This window comes from Cygnus olor, chromosome 1 (genome assembly GCF_009769625.2).
Source record: "Cygnus olor isolate bCygOlo1 chromosome 1, bCygOlo1.pri.v2, whole genome shotgun sequence".
Classification (NCBI taxonomy): Eukaryota; Metazoa; Chordata; class Aves; order Anseriformes; family Anatidae; genus Cygnus; species Cygnus olor.
This window is the reverse complement of record NC_049169.1, coordinates 186,553,507-186,569,946: the sequence shown is the minus strand read 5'-3', so window position 1 is coordinate 186,569,946 and position 16,440 is coordinate 186,553,507. Positions and strand designations below refer to the sequence as shown.

At 36.8% G+C, this 16,440-nt stretch overlaps 1 long non-coding RNA gene across 16 annotated transcripts in view; it reads right to left on the bottom strand.

Moving 5' to 3' along the window:
- LOC121063455 overlaps positions 1-16,440 on the bottom strand; it is a 38,563-nt gene that overhangs the window by 16,202 nt on the left and 5,921 nt on the right. For 9 of the 16 annotated variants that reach the window (XR_005815995.1, XR_005815999.1, XR_005815985.1 and 6 more), the window contains 5 exons: positions 11,469-11,643; positions 9,449-9,545; positions 9,073-9,143; positions 3,418-3,585; positions 2,300-2,443 (listed from right to left, as the gene is read on the bottom strand). This is a non-coding gene — a long non-coding RNA (uncharacterized LOC121063455). Of the gene's footprint in view, positions 1-2,299; positions 2,444-3,417; positions 3,586-3,938; positions 3,988-7,924; positions 7,989-9,072; positions 9,144-9,448; positions 9,546-11,468; positions 11,644-12,261; positions 15,876-16,440 lie in introns of those variants that run through there. The other 7 variants (XR_005815997.1, XR_005815994.1, XR_005815993.1 and 4 more) reach the window with 7 other exon arrangements.

The window sequence follows — 16,440 nt, the reverse complement described above, 5'->3', positions numbered from 1 at the left end:
AAAAATGATTTAGCAAAAGAGGAATTAAATACTAAATGCCAAACAACTCTTTTACAAGTCAATCACTTGTTTTAACTGCCTTTATTTGAAACAATACCATTCAGTACAGTCACCTTAGAAAAGATCAACAGAAAAAGATAAGTGACACTCCAGCCTTGATTTTTACAACTATTGCAACTACAGATAAGATACCTTTATGACATGGAAACTGCAAACTATGTTTTTCTTGATTGATACCATCCTTCAGAATCTGAAGGGTTTTAAAACTGAGAAGAGCACACCTCTTTTTTTTTTTTTTTTGTTTCCTCCTAGAAACCGATTTAAAACATAAACAGATCAAATAAATAAGAAAGCATTTGCCATGCAATGAACCAGAGTGAAAGATCAATGGGGCAAAAGAAAAAACAACTCGTGAGCAGCCTAACTTCTTCATCCCAAGTTACTACAATGACCTATAGAATCACGGCAATTTAAAAAATTACCTATAAATATATATAAGCAGATATATAAGCTTTCATTCATCTATCTAGCATGCACTCTAGTTCAGTGAAGCTTGAGGAACCTAATATGTACATTAGAGCTGTTGGTTTGTATTTTGGCACTGGAAAGAGCGCACAGCACATTGAGGGCCAGATTATCTCTTCCACCCTCCTAGAAAGTAAAAATGAAAAGCTGGGTGTTGCAGAAATGGATATTAAATAAAGTCACTATTAGTCACTTTCATATCAAACTAATTTCAAATGAGAAGAGGGCTCACCTTAATCTTTCCAGAAACTGTCTTAAAGCAGGTTTTACTTGTGCACTTTATATCAGGCCTCTGATATCATCTGTCTGGTCACAGACCTCACAGGAGTTCATCTACCAGGCATTCTCCGTGCTTCCTCTTCCACTATCTTAGTGAAGATACTCGTGTTTTAATTAACGCAGCCTTAGGTAACTTTTAAGTTTTGGAGCATGACTATACTGTGCAAATGAGTACAGTGCAACTAGATTGCATCAACCAGGCTGGTGCTCCCACCTCACCAGGACACGAAAAGCTTTGCACATCTCACCAGGTGCCCATAAACAGGTACCCGTGTCAGCACAAGTGTGCACCCAAGCTGGGGCTAACAGCTGACAGACATGCAGCAGAACAAACACTGTTACCGCTCTCAGACATTAACGTTGTCCATTCAATTAACACCTAATCTGCTTGTGAATCAACTCCTGAAACACTGCAGTTTTCAGCATGGCATGTTAAAATTAAGAGTTCTTGGAGTTCAAAACCCTAATTTTGCTGAAAGTAGCATGCTGCTAGAACAGCCGCCTCAGTTCTGGAACTAGTTCATCAGAAGAAAGTTGAGTCTCTGCACCTCTTTACTACACCATGTATACATACCCAAGACCTCAAAATATTCATAAGAAAAATCTTTAAGAACTGCCTTCTGTTAGCAAAACAGTTTCACTGCAGTAGCAACCACCGGGATTCAAAGAGTAGGAAGAAAAACAGAGGCACAAGTTCTTTGTGAATTTCAAGAAATCAATATATACACAAATAAAAACATAACTGGGTTTGGTGGAAACAAGATTTTTTGCCTGAGGAATTGCTGGCCTAAATTATTTCAAAGACTAAATTAAAAGGAACCACTTTTACTAGACTGGACTGTAGTTACAGTAAAATTTCCACTGGTGTTTCTACTTGGATTATCTAATTGTGTACATTATTCAAATAGTGTGATCAACTTCCAACAAAGAAGTACCAGTAATTTGTTACTGTTATATATATATATATATTTTTTAAAAATCTATACAAGGATTAAAAGCCTCCAGATATGATTAATTTGTCCATAAATACGTATGTGTTTTGTATCTTCTGCAAAGTTGGTTGTTTTTTATAATGCCTGCTAGAATAGTTACATGCACAGTGGTAAAATATGTCACTGAAGGTTAGAGTGTTTAGTGTGAGTGAAAAAAAACAAAATCGTTTTTTTTAATGCAGTTTGAAAATATTCAGTTATAAGTATTCAGAGAAACAGACTCAGAAGCAGTGAGCCATAAATAGCATTGAACTACTACTCTAAAATAGCTTATTTTCCTAAAAAGTTACATTTACTTTTTTTTAATGTGAAAAAAAGTCACTGCTAAGTAAACTAAAGTTGTACACTGTTTCAGACTTTAAAATGCTGCAAGATATAGAGCAACCCTCTTACCTTCAACATTTTAGAAAAACATTAAGTGATTGGATAAATCTTCAGAGATACACACACATTCTACGGAGAACTATCACGTATTGTTTCATAAATTACATGCAGATTCTTACCATAATGCCACCGTTTCTGAAGACACCATATCCACTGTTATCCTTAAGATATCCATTCACATCCATCACTAGTACTGTGCTTGCTTTGCACTCAAGCTTCTGAAGGGATTTCAGACAAGCAAACTGCAGCTACCAAAACAGTTTCTAGAAAGCAAATTTAAAAGCTGTGAAACATGGAAAACAAACCAAGAATTTGCAAACCACTGCAAGTGCAATGCAAACATGGTCAATATAAAATGAATTCTGTAATGTCTAACATAGTATGTTGGACTGTAATAGAACCAAGTAATACAATTTTCTTCTGAATAGGAGAAAGCATAGACATTTTGACACCTGTACTTTTGAATCACCAGTTCACCTACAGAAAGACTGCAAAAGTGAAGTTTCCCTTACCCTGTTACATCTAATACACCTCATCTCATTAAGTGTACTCATTGGCCTAGAAGTGATTTCTTAAAAAAAAAAAAAAAAAAAAGAGGACAATAAAGGGATGTTATTCTTAATCACATCTAAGGACTGTTAAGAACTAATGAACATTGAAGTTCCATTATGTTGGACAGCACACAAACACAGAAGAGTAAAAGATCCCTGATTGAAAAAAAAAAAAAACCAACAAAACCAAACACCCAACCAACAACTTTACAGCCTAAACAGATAAGACAGCATGGGGGAAAAGTTCATACACAGCACAAACAGCACGACTGTGGTAAACGCAAGAGTAATTCTATTTTGGCGGTGGCTTTTGCTTGCAAAGAAGGTAGAAGGGGATACGGAGCAAGGATGACAGATTGAGGGAAGAAAAACATACAATGTAAACAGGATTGAAGCAGAAGTAAAGAGGCAGAATAGAAGGAAAGAGTGGAACACACAGTCAAGTGAGCATAGGACAGAGAACAGCTAATTAAAGCTAGTGAATGTTCTCTGAATGGTCAAAGGTCCCTTGGGCTTTTGGCTCTTTCTGTTCCTGCTAGTTAGTCTCTGACTAGGTCCTTTCTTTACTGCTTCCAGTCTTAGAGCAGAAGGGTTATAGAGATTCAGTTGTCTCGCCAACAAAATTCCTCCCCTTTTAATATGGGAATCAAGATCACTCTCATCTGTAGCTTTAAAAGTGGAATTACCTGGATCCGTTCAACATTATCTTTACAGAACACGTGCATGCGGATCTTCCTTATTTGCAAGTGATCCAAGTTCAGATATTCTGACTTCAATTTTCTTAATTCTTTCTTGAGTAACACATACTGGACGAGCTTCATTTGCACATCAGAGAAGCGAGGCAAGACACTGATCTATAAAACAGCAGTGAAAGTTCGATCAGAATGCGTAAGTCATTTTGTTGCATACTGAACGACAGAGAGTGAAGCTAGGATTTGGAGGGGGCAGCGGGTCTGTAAGCAACCAGATGGAAATATTCTATTAAACTGTACCTGTTCTAGTATAAACTGAGTAGATTAGGGTTATATCAGAGATGAAGATGCATTATTATTATCAAAACACTCATCATTTATATCCTCTAGCATAGATGCAGATGCGTGTAGCAGACAAGCTTGCCCACAAAGACAAACTGAACGTATAAAACTGAAGTGGTGCACCTTTTTATGGGTCTCTATGGATAAGGGCAAATAAACAAGAATGAAGTCACTTTCTTCTGGTATAAGGTCTCCTGCAAATAGTTTAGAAGGGCATAGCAACTGCAATATAATTAAAAAAAAACAATAAACAATTTCTGGAATTGGGCCAGCCCTCCTAGGTTGTTTCCTTCTATGTGGAAATAAGCTACCAATATACATAGTTGTATACTAATACAGCTCTATTCACACTATGGGAGAGAGAGGACTGCTACTTTAATTATACCAATACAGATAAAGTAGCAAAATGTCTGATAGAGAACTTAGCGTCTTGGATATAGTACATTTATCTATTGCAAGATAGCTACAACACTCCTCGCACAGGCAAAGCTTTAGAGTACTAATTCTTAACATAAAAAATAATAATCCCTGCTGGGTAATTCCCAGAACATAGTCAACCTTTGAAATGTTAATGGAATTACTAGAGACAAACCACACTTTGAATTGCTGCCAGGCTCCGTCGGGAGTTCAGCTGACAGAAGTTTTCTGCGTGCCACTAAGGTGGCACTATTCTTTTCAGAATGCCTTTCCATTTAAAAATAACTTCGTTCAGCAACAATGCTGTGATAATTTTGAATCTTGGTAAAAACACTGGATACTGACTGTGTGTGTGTTCTGGCTTGAAAAATACATATAAAAGCAATTACTCCTCCCCAGCCAGACCACAGCTTTGGAAATGACCACTGCTTTATCTCTGCCTTGTCAATGACAATAACAGGCAAGTAGTTCTCCAGCAAAATCCCTGTAGTTCAGTTGCACAATTGTACTTCCACCGCTATCTACTTTATTTGGTCATTTTAAATAGCATCTGCAAACTCAGGCACTGTTAAAAAAAAAAAAAAATCAACCTTTTTGCTTCAAAAGGAACAAAGTTTAGTTACTTCCTCAAGTATTCCTTAAAGGAGAAAATAGCTGATTTTTATTTATTTATTAATTTTTATTGTTCTAACTAGCACATTCCCTTTAGGACACTTTCAACTGGATGTCCCAGATGGCTGAATTAAGAGACCAAAATCACCTAATAAAACAAGGATGCATCTTCCTGCTGACATATGATTTGTATCACAATATCTTCCAAAACAGACCCAAGATAAATGCATATGTATGGGACAGAAATTCAGAAATGTATTGAAGCTTAAGTTACAATGTCTGAGTCCAGCAAATTTACCTCTTATGTTTCTGTAGACTCAGAAAACCACATGGAGTGTGACGGCATGTTTTTGTCTCCCTATCTCCCTCTCCCCCAAAGAGGAACACCCTATCTCCCAAAAATCTTTGGATAAAGTGAATTATCTACAGCATCACCTTTGCTCACCAAAGATGAGCTGCATGTGCTTAGTTAAGAATGAGAACCCTATCAACCATAACCTAGCCAGTACAGAGAAAATAACTGATGGGTATATCAGTTATAAAAAAAATAATCATAAACTATTGATCTCTTAATAATGGAAACCTGTTCTAATGTTAGAGATGGATCTGTGTTGCAAACAGGGGTCATTAAAATATTTTTATTTGCTAGTTGACCGACCTCAGTAAGAACAAAATATTGAAAATAAAAATCGATGATATAATTCTTGTAAAAGTAACATCCTATCATAAATACATGGGAAGGGCACTCTTCTCTAGAAAAGCTTGCTAAACATTTCTATATAGAGAGACATTTCTATATAGATAGATTAGCTCATTACAAAGAGTTAACAGAGCATTTTAAGGACCTACTGGTAAAAGTAGTCTATAGTACGTAGGAATTGTAATTTCTCAATGCAATAAAGTTTTTGAATAGAGCAACTTCATTAAAATATTTACTTACTGAGAACACCTTGAAGGGTGCAATATTGTAAGTTTTTATTTTTAAATCAGCATCACTGCTCATTTTGATATGTGCAGATTTCTTTAAACTATGGGTAAAAGTTTCCAAAAGACTTCTGGAAAAACTGAAGAAAATCATTCTTTTTTTCTGTAGATCCCAAAGCTTTTTCCCCCCAAACCCTTCAGCCAAGATTCTCTTTCCAATCATCAAGAGTTCCTTTTTTGCTTATTACTCAGTTGACATTAGCCTTCCAGACATATATAAGTAAATATTTATGTATACATAAATATACATATATTCTGCTAAATAAAATGCAATTAGGAAATTATAGCACTTGCACATAGCACTTATCTCTGGCCCCATATTGTGGCCCTCTGGCCATAAGATACTATTCATTACCCTTCGTTGGGTGAAGCATAATAAGATAAACAAGCCTGGAAGGTGTGAATACATACGACCAACACCTTCACGATTAAGTGGCACAGTAGGAACTCAGTCCACAGCAAGTTGCCACGAAAGACATTGTCTCTAAAAATGGAGGATGAGAGAGTAATCAGTAGCAGAAACAAGTCAGACTCTGAAGTGAACACCCTCACGTGGCATTTCGGAAAAAAGCTACTGTGCCAAGGCAGGGATTGGCTTAAAGAATCACAAATAGCTTCATCAACAAGCTAGAGAATAAATCAATTCCAACAACACTTGGTGAAAACAACTGGTAGAATTTAGCAAAAAGATACATCTCCGAAGACAGTCTTTACTCTGCCCGTGAATTTAAGAGTGTCTTCATCTGAACCACTGGGCCTTTCAAGGCATCTGGAGTCCCAGTGCCAGGTCTCGAAGTGACTGCTGTATTCACTGTGCTGCACAGAATAAAATTCCAGTCACCGACTGTCCCTCTCTGAGGTGCTGATTGGAGTTCTCCTTTAATACCAGCTACAGTATTTGTATCTTGTAAGATGGTATTCCATAACTTATACAGTAACTCAAGAAAACGTATCTTCTTCCTGACCCACAGAATACTCCTCTATAGTTCTTTCCCTCTTCTGTGTTCCAACCTCTACTGTCTTTGGAAGAGACGTGGTACTTCAGACTAACAATTCTGGCCACTGGTTATTGTTAAACCAAGCAACCAGGAACCCGTACTGCCTAACATACACAACTACCCATTCCATAGCAGGATAACAAAACTCATCTTCAAAGCACCATAAAAGCTTCATCACCTCTTCTTGGCAAACACCAGGAATTACATATTCTCTCTCTGAAGCCCCTGAAAATCAGAAACTCCCATAGTCAAACTGCTGATAAGGCAGAACAGTCTCCTCCTTCAAAAATTTAACCATCCAGCTTAGTATGACAACATTAACGTGGTGAGATCCAACAGTAGTATATTTAAGCTGAACGCTTATGGTCAGGACACCTTTCTGGGCCTGCTCTCAAAAGAATGTCATAATATTGGGAACCCAAACTTTCATAGTGTATTGTGTGGTAGCCAATGCTGCCATCATCGTGTAACTCACCTTAGGGCTTCACATCAGATCTCACAGACAGTGACACCTCTACTCAGGGGCTCTTGGATCACAAGCCCCAGGAACAAGGTAAGATGTCTTATATAAGACACATATTAGCTTCCTTTCCCCATATATCTCAAGATCCCCTTATATCTTAAGATATATGGAGAAAGGAAACTCATTATGTTCCAAAGAGGAAAGGAACAAAGATATTTTATAATATTAATACATCAGTGTGTTGGGCACAAAAAGAGCTATGTGCACAACTTATATATTGCTCAGATATTATGCTTCTAACTTAGAGTGCTAATGGTACATACTACAGTGATACGGAGTGTCTTTAAAATATGTCACTTCTCTAAGATTACATCTGTTGCCTGCTAGCTGGTATTTTATTAATTATCAAGAGCTTGTAGTAACTGTTATTTAGATTTCATAGAATTTTACAATTTCAATTTACAAATTTGCTCCCAATTATTTAGTATACCTGTGACAAGAATTACAGGGATTCCTGAATCATCTTGGACAAAATAAACAAAGATATTTTTCATCACCCCTGAAGAAACATGTAACTTACTACAAGCGTGTGATATTTCTTCTGCTTGCTTACAGAGCTACTATGAAAGCATTTGCATTTTAATAGTTTTGTCTAACTGATTGTTCAGCAGAAATAGTTGCTTACTTTCTTAAACCAGATGATCTACTTCAGCTGCATCTGTTTCTTGCAGTTTGTATTGCCTATAGAACTGAATATAGAAAAACCTAAATAGCTTATTGATGCTAACAATTTATTCAAGTTTAATATTTTAAAAGGTATCAGATGCATTTCTTTGGTCTGTTACAATCTTTTTTCTTAAAATATTCTTTTTTATTCTTGATCTTGATCTCAAAATACTGATCTTCTATAGCACCTTTTTGTTTTTGAAGAAAGCAAGAAAGGAAATCTGTAACTGAAATTGGTTAAGTCTTAAAAAAAATCCTCAAAGCCTTGATGTTTTCTCTTAAAAACATAATCATGCAGGAGGAAAATGTGTTGTTTTTTTTTTTTTTAAAAAAAAAAAAGAATTCCTTACTCTTTTTCTACCAACTACAATACTATTTCCCATTTCCCCCCTGCCCCTCACCACTCCAAAACAAAGTGAAAGAGGACCCTGGATAATGAGGTAGGACAGATTACTGGAGATGGCTATAACAGTTCATGTTCCCACTGCGCACTCTGCTCCTCTCTAAGTTTCCTGCCTCCACAACAGCAGTAGCAGTACCCGCTGCACCACTATACCTTACAAGAGTGGAAATAAAAGTAAAGCAGCACTAATTCCAGGTGACTTTAAGGCTCTAGGTTACAAACTACGTTGGGCTGTTACAAATCAAACAAGCTGTCCTTTCCCTGGAGGAAGTGGGGACCAGCTGGAGAGGAAACATGTTAATCCCGTGATCTGAACAGAGTCCCTAACACTTACTCCAATATAGAAGCTGTTCCTTCTAAATTATGCATGTGTTGCCAAAAGACACCTCTGTATTTGCAAAATGGAAATTGCCATAGCTGAATTAGAATCTCACTCATGTCTACATATCAGAAAAAAAAAAGGTAAAATTGCTGTGAATGGAAGAAGACATCCATATTCTATGCCAGTAAAGAAGTCCTCTTCAGAAACAGTACTTCTGAAACATTAGATAACTACATGATGTTCAAACTGGAACACGTATGGGGATATTTATTTTAAATGTAAGAGGAAAGTATTTCTAGTTATGTTGCACCCTTTGCTACCTAATTATCATAATTTAAAAGAGAAGAAACCTTTAAGTTCCTCCTCCAAAGAAGTTATTTACCTGAACTGTAGCTGGGGAGTCCACAGTAGTCAGTCTGTTTTGAGATTCTCATCCCACTGAATGTCAAAGACCTGGTATTTCAAGGATGGGATTTCAAAATTACTTAGCTGTGACTTAACTTTGTCTCACTAAAGATAAACCAACCTTTATTCCCACTCAGGTCAGCTCACTGATTTCTGGGAACACATTTAGAACACAGAGCTGAATACATTCAGAAATTCCACCCATGAGATGAAAAAAACAACAGAAACTGATATAAAATATTTGACACTTCATGATGCATAATAAATCACTTATTTTTGTGTATTTGTGTGCATTACAAGTTATTGAAATTACTTTTAACTGCTTCCTGAAATAGCAATCTCAAATGCCTTACCTTTTTACTCTTCAGAGACAGCATTCTGTTTATTTTTTGAAGAAAAAACAACTTTGTCCACGTACAGGAGACTGTGTTAGGAACAATAATAGTTCTGCTGAAAGATTCAAGAGGAAAAATTCACTCAGTTCTCTCAATATGTTTGTTTTAGACATCATAAGCATAGGTATAGAATAATACTGAACTTCCTTTATGATTTATTTTTGTCCCACTTTGCTTTCTGCAGTACTGTGTTCAATAACAGCTTGGCTTCATGTATAGCCAGAATCCATTCTCACCAACAGGAAAACCTAATAAGCTCAAGAATACTGTTCTTTACATATATAAAAGAAATGAACTCTCAAGCATCATTTCCCCATTTTTTGTAATTCTGCAGTGTATATAAAAAAGCATTTTGAAAACTATGTATGAGTGTAATGAGTGGTGTCCACCCAAGTACAAAGCAAAAACAGAAAATTTAAGAATTGCCTCTAAAATGAGTTCTTTTTTTTGTGACTATTTCATTGAAATAAATGCATTTCAACTTTTAGAACTTCACTGAAGCAAAATTCTCATTTTCACTGGAGCTGTCTGTATTTGGAGTACCTTACTAAGAGTTCAAAGGCTTTTCTTAACTAGATTCTGTTTCTTAGTTATCCATTACATTTATTTGAAACAATATCCTCACATTGTCTCCACGTATAAGACGACTAAAGTAAAGACTTACAGTAAAAAGTATTGCTCTTTTTATGTCACTGAAGTTCTTAGGAATCAGCACTGTACCAGGATGACACTGACATACAGTTAAGCACATGCACATAAACATGCAGGATAGCAGCCTCTGGTTTTGGACCCAAAAGGATAGTAATAAATTTTAAAAATCTAGTACTTCTCAGTCTGTAGGACTTCTAGCAAGACAAAAGGGATTTTTTGAGTTATTAGACAAAGGGTATTTTTAGAATTATCAGATAATGTGTGTGTATTATATACGTATATATATTTTTATATACGCAAGGGATCTGGTAATATACCAACAAAGACAGGTGTCATAAAATGGTTCTAGATTTGGTTGCACCACTGAGAAGTTGGACAAACTGTACTCTGCCTTTTTGATAAGAAGCAACTTGTTTTTCTTTGCAAATTATCCCTTTTTTGACTACTGGTTGGAAGACTAAACCCATAGCCAGTTAGAGAACCCCTGCAGTTTGCAACGAGAACATAGGTAAAGAAATTCCAGTAAGTCCTTAAATATTCATAATTATTTTTATTATTCTACTTCTAACTTCTTTTTATTGAAGGTATGTTGCAAACATTTTCCATACAGAATATGACTACAAAATAACTTATACTGTGAAGTCATTATTATGTCATAAAAATAATTGGATGTCTAGAAAAAACAAACAAGCAAAGCAAAACAAAACAAACAGAAAACTCCCAGAATATACAGCAACCATTCGTCTGGAATAAACCCTGAGCCAATGTCATCATGCCAGAAATTAAGGATCCATTTTAGGAAAGAAAAAATTATTTCAGAAAAGTCAAAAGCTGATTTTTTATAATAAAAACATGAAGACATTCCAAGTTATGGAAATGTGACCATGACTTCCTTTTTATTTCCCCCAAATGATTCAAGACCTAATTATGAATACTCACAGCCTTAACCACAACAAGGGATTTGCAAAATATTTAATTCAGAATATAAAGAAACACAGAAGAAAACTCTGAAAAAGATACAGCAAAAGGGAATCAGGTCGTTATGATCATCATAATCTCCATCCCCACCAGCTACCAGCTATAAATTCTAATCCAGAGATTAGAAATTATGCTAAAATGATTTTCCAAGACAATAATTTCCCTCCATACATCTTGTAAGTATGCGTGCTACAGCATGTGCCTTTTAATTCCAGGATACTTTATGTGCCAAATGACCAACACAAAGACTCACAGGCTCTGACATGACACTGCACGTACGCTAATCTGAGTGAAACGCCAGCATAACAAAAGGCAAATAACTAAAAAATAACAAAGAGAAAGCACTTACCTGAACTTAACAAAGCACCTCTTTGCTGCATGAGTACTAGTTCACAAATGAAGACTCTTCCTTGCAAATAAGTTAGATTTCTTCACATCATTATTCTGTGGCACAGGCTCCTCCAAATGGCAGAATGAATGTATTGCCATTATTGGAAATTTAGAGGTAGTCTGAAGAAAACAAACTGAAAGCAAGAAATACAACTGCTTTATCTCATTTATGTAAACTTTCTGCAAAGACTTTACTTAGTTGTCAAGAACTTGTTATTTGTCAATAACATTTAAAAATAAAAGACGCAGAGGATATGTGTATGTCACTGATCGATGAAGTATAAATGACCTGCAATTAGACCAGATGGGCAGTTCACCTGAGCAGAGATGACCAGGTAAAGAATTTTTATTTAAAGCTACTGAGGAGCACTGCTACAATAAATTTTAAGGGATTTTCTCTGATAGTGGGCACACTGAGAAGAAATTTTCACCAGGGTACCTATAATGATATGCGTATTTTTGCAATATTTACTTACAATTTAGAAATATCTTCAAGTAGTTCAAAGTTATTCCTTCCACTGTGGGTTATTTTTACCTGCAAATACTGAATGACACCTACCATTATTATGCTAGTGTGTCCAATTTTAGATGACTGCCCTCAACGTTCTCTAATTTTACCAAATGTACATAGTATTTTACTTTGGACACTTAGTTGAGGACAAGATTAATGACTTCTAAGGTAGACTCTAGTGGTATAATTTGACAAACCTCTATTTTGGTTGAAGTGCTAACTCAAACAGGTAAGACCCCACTGCTGCTTATTCTCATTCTCATCCTTGTGCCATGTCCTCAGTGCGTGCAGATGTATCTGCTTGAGGAGCGACTCGCTACACCGTGTTGATGAACTAACTAGGGTTAAAAATTAATGCTTTTCACAAGACTCCTCTTGAAGTCAGGATCAAGTTTCTGATCCAAGTCGCTGAATCACAACACAAATGACTATGCTTATATGACAGGAGGGAAAATGAGGAAACAAGAACATGTCAACTAATCACAGCTACAAATACCAGCACTTCAGAAGCAACTGTTGTCACCTAAGCATAACTTACAAGGTAGATGAGCTTTGCCACCGTAAGCAGTACTGGGTATTCCCATGCTTGTAGGGCCACACCAAAATTGCTCAGGTTACACAGACAGTTTTACACCAGAGGCCGTACACTAAATTTAAGAGAGTAGGCTGAACTACACATGGCAGGTGGGTACACACGTCTCTTCTCAATAACAGAAGCAACTCCAACATGATGACCACTGTTCAGACAGCTTCACAGGTTAATAAGCACTCAGGGGGTTCAGAAATTCAAGAACCAGATAGGTGAACAGAAAAGACCTATTCTTCTTCAGAGCCACAATCCCACGGAAAGGCTGCAGCATATACCCACACTATTAGGGGACAAACACATGCATAGGAGACAACTCACGAACACCCCAGCAGCAGCTGGCACCTCTATGATACAACTGCGTAGGAAATTAGTCTCTGTTACATCTTTCACTTACAGAACTACTTGACTATCCATGTAGTATCCAAATCTGTTTGCTTGGCATTAAAACACGAGTCTTTGGTCTGCAGATTCCAGATCCATTCCTCGTGCTCAGTGTAAAGGTACGGTACCTACAACATTTGACAGCTCCGGGTCTTCTGGCACAGTGCCTCATCCTAACGAGATACAGTCTTCTTAGCAGCTCATCCACTTCATCCTTTAGCACCACTGAATGGCTGAGTTGCATCCAGTCCTCATGACTTCGGGGTCTTGAGCACTTTATTTGAGCATTCAAGCTTTTGGTTCCCTAATCTGATAATCAGATAATGTCCCATCGACATTGTCTGAAAAGAACAGAATGGCCACAACATTCTTTGTGGTAAAGAATAACATAAAGGAATCACTTGGCTCCCTCCTAGCACCTTTTATTCCTTTTAATTGCTTTCTACAGTCCCAAAAAGTCCAGGAGACCTGTCAAGTTCTTAACACACTAATTACTTCAGCTATAGCACTGTCAACCTTTTATTTTTTAATAAAAGCATACAAGCAACCAAGTATTTCCCTGAAATACACTGCAATGAGACAGCACAACAACCCCATTCTGTTACAGTGGCTATAACACATATTTGGAAGGGTTAAAACGTTGCATAAACCCAGTTCTGGTCACATGCGTGAAAGTGATTGGCCTTTTACAGCCAGTAATTTGGAGATTTCCTCCCTCATCACCAACTTTTGGCTTAAAAGTCAGTAATTAGCAATACTAAATGGAAACAGTTAAAGAGGTATCAAGAGGTATGAATTTTATCCAAACAAGGGAAGGAAATCCACCTGAATTCCCCATACATCTTTATGAGAAGGTTCACACCAGCGTTAATCAAAATAACATTTCTTTAATGGAAAATTCACTGGCAAATTCACTTGACACGTATTGCTTATTAAACTCAACCAGTTGTGGCAACGTTTACATATATTCAGAATCTACATAGTATAATCTTAAACAGTTTTGTTTGTTTTTAAATGTAGGAATTTCCTCTCACGTTCTGAGTCGTTGCTTTGGAAAGTTATTAGGTTTTTTAGTTTTTAGGCCTCAAGTCTTTGTTACTCAGGCTGCTGACCTGCACTGATGGCTTTGTTACAACAGTCTCAGCACTAGCCATACCTGAAATTGTCCAAATAAGCTGAAGTCCCTTCACACAGCTCAACTGCACATAAAGCATTGCATTTTCAGGCACTACGTACTCTGGATTAGTTCCAGAACTGCAACCAATTCAACTGTATGCTAGGAGTACGAGGAATTCACGGTTTAATCTAAAACTGTATGCAAAGAATTGGATGTGATATGCAAAAGGCATGGATGTATTCCTTTTTCTGTTTTAAACCTTAAACGTGGGAAAATTTGCATCTCCATGCTACACCATGACACAATAAGTAAAATTCATTACAACAGTTTGCCACGGGTCAGCTTATACAATTGATATGTTGTTTTTTAAGTGAAGTATCTGTTTGCACAACGCAAGCATGATAATCATAAACTTCTCCTTGGAACAGACCTCAGAGGTCACCTAGCTGAACCCCCTGCTCAAAGCAGCGTTAATACACGAGTACTCGTTAATGACACAGGTCGTACTCTTAACCTTGCAGACCACTAATCACGTGTAATCCTCAATCATACGCACTCAACTGCCTTTGAGGGCTTTAGTTGTCTGCAGAAGGGTTTGTGGGACCAGTTATTTGCCACACAGTACTTATAACCATGGTGCATTATAGTATGTAAGTATATACAATATATACAGTTATATATATATATAATATATAGTGTATATACTTATAGTATGTAAGTATATACACTTTCATTTCATGTTTAACATCTGCTAAGCATGTTCTGTTTTGAGAGCAATTTTGGAAGTGGGCCTGCCGTACACGAGTAGGTTTTGGTGTACAAGAACGAGATGGAGTGAAGTAGGGGGTGATGAACTAGTGAGGCAGGATGCACACACGTGGGTCCTGGCTTCACGTAATGTCTCACGGGTTGATGAGTACAGGATAGAGGTCCTGGTCTGAGAGACACCTACAAAACAGAGAAATTAACAGCACTGGCACCAGCAGTCCCTCATCATCCATGCCAGTGACTGAACTTCAGTAAAATAAGTTTGGGGATCTCTGCTTTAGTACACTGGTTTCATTTAGTTCCTCTAGTTTTAGTCTAACAAGGATCTCCATTTCAGGTTTGTATTCAGTTTTACACCTTTTCTTTCCACGCATTAAGCGGTGATTTAATATGGCACAGCACTGACAGTAAAAAAATAAAAAAATAAAATCACTGAAACAATCCAAATGTAAAAAGAAAAAGCTGAAATATTTTATAAAACCATGATTACCCAACAACACAAGCTGAATTACAAAGGCAGTTTGCCTTACACTAATTCAGTAACGTCCCCCTGTTCTGAAGCATGAAATACAGTAGCAATTTACACTGTACAGTGATACATGAACTCTGGGACACTAATTAAAGAGAAAAGAAAAACTCATCTTCTAAAGAGTGATTTTATTTAGGTATTTATTACCTTCTAATATGTATAACTACAGATATTAACAACTTAATTAAAACTAAGTTTATATAATGGAAAGAGTACAGAATATTTTTATTTGGTTCATTCATTAGGATTTCATGGTCATTTTTGTTGACTGCAGACTATTGAAAACTATAAGAATGTTCTTTAAATGGTAACAACAAGAAAAAGAGCAGTAGGATGTACAAAAAGACTGGCTGTACACTTTAGCAGCTTTGATAACCTTGCTCTCTCCTACCTTAGAGGCATTTTTGAACATCACTATTTCAAGAAATACACTGAAAACCTTCTAAATTATTCTTAAATTTAACTTAAACTTGTTCATTGAAAATGCTTTTCTGTTTTAGAAAGCCCAAATTCACTGAAAACAACTTGTTCGTAACAAAAGCAACTGCATTTGCATGGTTATGGTAACTCCATACATTATCTGACATTCTAATTGAGACAGAAAGCTTAAAACCACGGAACAACTGACTGTCCTGGCACCTTGTCTGAGGGAGGAAGGAACAAAGTATGAGGGGATGCTTTTGTGATATCGCCTAAAGACAGATATGTGCAAACCTTGCCAGGTGCTGCTGCCATATAAGAAGCAGCTTAGTAGATGTTGACTGAGTTTTTGTCAAAGTGCAAAACCACTTTCTTGACAACTCGGACTAGAAAACAAGACAAAACGATAGTTCCGAATGTCACACTGCATTGCGTACAGAGGACTACCCGAGTATCCAGGTGATGTGACAGCACACCTCAAAACCTTCTCCATTAACACACTGCAGGCTGTGTGAAAATTAGCCGTGTGGCCAGTTAATACCATCTCTGGCAGAAGGAAAAAGCACTGTCAGGCTGAAAAGGACAATTACAGCCATCCCCTTCTGTTTTAAAGGCA